We start from the raw sequence: 4,504 nt of genomic DNA on the forward strand, positions 1-4,504 counted from the left end.
TTGCAGAATCTGAAGATGAAATTTCACTTGCAAAGGCAAAAATTCCGACATCCACTTCGAGTTCCAGTCAAGAAACGACTACTCCGACTGCTGCTGTAACCGAAGAGGTGGTTTCTCTGGTAGCAACAGTAGCCGGGGTTTCACCATCCCATGCGGGGCCCGCTAAAATATGGAAAGAAACAATTTACCCCCAAAAGAATAAAACCATTAAAGAACAGGGAAATAGGTAAAGGAGGATTTTGCATACTTCACATGAATGATTGATCAAATGTGCAATGCTTCCAGCCCTTGTGCAATACTTTACATGAATGATAGAAAATGAAAGAATTTACAGGATAGGGAGAGTTCGCTTGGGAAGATGAGAGAGGTGGGAGGGGAGGGGAAAAAGAAGGGGGAAAGAGAAATGTCTTTTTTTCTTTCTTATTTATGTTTTATTATATTTCTAATATTTTTTTAATAAAAATAAAACTATTCGCGCGCCTTGGCAGCGTGATTTAAACACAATTTAGCCATGTCAGCTATGCCACTTCCACATAGGCTTGGTCAATGGTCAAATGTGTTTATTAGTATTCATTCCATCAAGTTGAAGTGTTCAAATGGAAAAAATATAAGTTCATGTATCGACTTTACAAACCGATACAAGTTTAAGTGGCCAGGAAGCCATTACGCCTATCTAAATCGTGTATTTAACTCAAAACTAGTATGAACCACTTACCTCGTGCTTGGTGATGAAAATGGCACCCCAAAGTTACTCCAAGATCGGATCCAATGAAAGAAATGGAGTAAAAATGAGCCAAACCCCAATTTTAAAGAACCTCACTGCCTCCAGCCTTTCCGCACCTGCGGTCACTTGACCGCTTCTGCGGTTCCACAGGTGCGGCCCCACTACCGCTTCTGCTGTCCTTCACCAAGCCTCTCATCTCCGCATCTGCGGCTCCACAAACGCAGGTGCGGTCCCGCTTCTGCGGACTTTGAAGGCATCTGCGGTCCACTCCTTCCCCATCAAAAATCCGCTTCTGCGGGTCACTTCCCGCTCCTGCGGTGCTCTTCTCGCTGGTGCGGTTACACCAGAAGCCCAACTGCTTTAGCCCTTCGTCAATTTCCATTTTCAATCTGTTAACCACCCGAAATCCACCCGAGGCCCTTGGGACCCCATCCAATCATACCAACCAGTCCAAAAATATAATGTGGACCTACTCGACGCCTCAAATCACATCAAACAACGCTAAAACCATGAATCGTGTTCCAATTCAAACTTAATGAACTTTATAATTCAAACTTCTACATTGGATGCCGAACCCTATCAAAGCACGTCCGATTGACCTCAAATTTTGCACACAAGTCATATTTGACATTACGGACCTACTCCAACTTCCGGAATTGGAATCCGACCCCGATATCAAAAAGTCCACTTCCGATCAAACTTATCAAAAACCTTCAAATTTCTAACTCTAGCCAAATGATTCCAAATTGACCTACGGACCTCCAAATCCACTTCCGATCGCGCTCCCAATACCAGAATCACCATACGAAGCTATTCCCAGACTCGGAATCCTAAACGGACATCGATAGCATTGAAATGCACCTCAACCCAAATTTATGAAATTCACCCAAAAATGCTAACTTCCACAATAGGCGCCGAAACGCTCCCGGGTCATCCAAAACCCGATCCGGACATACGCCCAAGTCCAAAATCATCATAAGAACCTATTGGAACCTTCAAATCCTGATTCCGAGGTCGTATACTCGAAAATCAAACCTTAGTCAATTCTTCCAACTTTAAGCTTCCGAAATGAGAATTCTCTTTCCAAATCAATTCCGAACTCCCCGAATTTCAATTCCGACTACGCATACAAGTCATAATACCTTAAGTGAAGCTGCTCATGACCTTGAATCGTCGAATGACGCGCTAGAGCTCAAAACGACCGGTCGGATCGTTACAACCCTCTCCCAAATTTGCTCACCTGAAAGTATCGGAGGTGGAGAATCATATTCCATTTTATTCTTTTTTAATGCATTTTTATCCTTCTAAACTCATGATCATAAGGTAAGAATTGACGGTGACAATCAAACCATGATTGCTTTCGGACATGTTTAAAAGTGAACGTTTTACCATTTTCCATGCAGTAAGGACAAGCTAGCTTCCCAACAGTCATCCACCCACATAACATTCCATACGCAGAAAAATCGTTAATCGTCCACATTAAATTAGCACGCAAATTGAAATTCTGCTTGGTTGATATGTCGTATGTTTCAACACCATCATACCACAACTGTTTTAGCTCATCAATTAAAGGTTGCAAATATACATCAATCAAACTTTTCGGATTACGTGGACCAGAGATAAATACAGTTTAAAAATATATATATGGACTAGTCATACATAACTCAGGTGGTAGATTATAAGGTGTAAGAAAGACTGGCCAGCATGAAAATGGTGTCGTAGATATAGAAAAAGGCGTGAAGCCATCCGCACACAAACCTAACCAAATGTTCCTTGGTTCACTAGCAAAATCTGGATATGTCCTATCAAAGTGCTTCCAAACTTCTCCATCTGAAGGATGACAGATAACACCAGGTGGTCTTCTATTTTCAAAGTGCCATGTCATATGAGGAGCAGAACTCATCGACGCATATAACCTCTTTAACCTAGGTATAAGAGGTAAATAATGCATCGCCTTGACAACGACCATATTCCCACTGGAAAGCCTTTTGAAACGAGGCTTTTCGCAAAATTTACAACTGTCTAAATTTGCATCATCTTTATAATATAACATGCAACCATCTTCACAACAATCAAATCTCATCGACGAAAGTCATAACTTAGAAACCAATATCTTTGCCTTATAGAAATCACCAGGTAAGTTGATATTAGGGTAAACTAGTTCACTCATAAGGTCAATGAAAGAGTCCATGGCTGCTTGAGAAATATTCCAATCAGATTTGATACTTAGTAATCTAACTGCAACAGACAGCTCAGAGTGCGAACTTCCTTCACGTAGTGGACGACTAGCTTCCTCTAACTGTTCATAAAAATGTTTTGCATCATCATTAGGAGTTTTTTTAACATTTTCATTGGGCTCACCCCGAAGTGCATTCCAAAGGCATCCGCAACCATATCCTGAATTCTAGAATCAAGATATGTATTCTCCACCGAACTGCTACTTTCACCAACAACCATGTTATGAAATATTCCACGGCTACCATCGATCTCTCCATGATTAGTCCACACAAAGTAATTCTCTACAAATCCCTTCCTATAAAGATGAAGCTTAATTTCCTCCGGTTTTTTTAAACTTCATACAATCGCACGTGACACAAGGGCACCTAATTACTCTTTCACTTTGGTATGGTGAAAGTGACATTGCATGTCTAATAAATTCATCAACAACTTTTACAAAATCCTCCTGCAATCCCCGCCGATTAGGATAATTCCTATTGTACATCCAAGTACAATGTTCCACCTATACAAATAAAACAAGAACAAATCGATTTATTCTACAATTATAAATTAATTAAATCTTTTTTAGTTAATTCAAGATAATTATTTTTTCCTAGTTACACCAAAATTAAATTATATTAAATATAATTAATTATAAACTAAAATTTCAATTCATATCCTACGAGTTTAAACATAAACTAGAAATTCAATTTATATCCTAAAAGGTTCAATTCATGCCCAGTAGGTTCAATTTATATCCTACAAGTTCAATTCATATCCAAAAAGTTCAACTCATATCCTAAAAGTTCAATTCACAAGAACAAATCCTAAAAACTAAAAGTTCAACTTATATCCTACGAATTTAAACATAAACTAAAAGTTCAATTTATATCCTAAAAGTTCAATACATATCCAAAAAGTTCAATTCATATCCTAAAAGTTCAACCCATACCCTAAAAGTTCAATTCACAAGAACAAATCCTAAAAACTAAATTCAATTCAAAGTTAATAATTCAATTCTAACTAAACTATTCAAGACAATACAAACTCAAACATTCAATTTATACCATATGTAATCAATTCAATAAAAACAAGACCTAAACTGTCACAACCCAAAATCCGCTAAGGGTCGTGATGGCGCCGGACACCATTGTCAGGCAAGCCAACATTAAATAACTGGTAACTTCTTGTTTTAAATATTTTTGAATTCACTTCTTTTATACATATAAACAATAAGGAATAAATTTCACTGAATAAATAATGCTATTTTTAACAATTTCAAAATACTGACTAATCTCATAGACATCCCAGAACCCGGTGTCACAAGTGCATGAGCTATCTCTAGGAAACAATATAATACAACAACTTCCCGGAATACAAATAGGACAGAAAGTAAATATGGAAATCTGAAAGAGACTCTGTTGGCTGCGGGTCGTCTCGAGAAATGCAGCTCACCTAAGTCTCCGTGTCAGCCATGGTGCTATGCCCACTAGGCCGCTAGAGATGCATGTGCCTGTGCAACAAAAATGCACAGCAAGTGTAGCATGAGTACGAAAACAACGT

The sequence above is a fragment of the Nicotiana attenuata genome, chromosome 1 (assembly GCF_001879085.1).
Source record: "Nicotiana attenuata strain UT chromosome 1, NIATTr2, whole genome shotgun sequence".
Lineage (NCBI taxonomy): Eukaryota > Viridiplantae > Streptophyta > Magnoliopsida > Solanales > Solanaceae > Nicotiana > Nicotiana attenuata.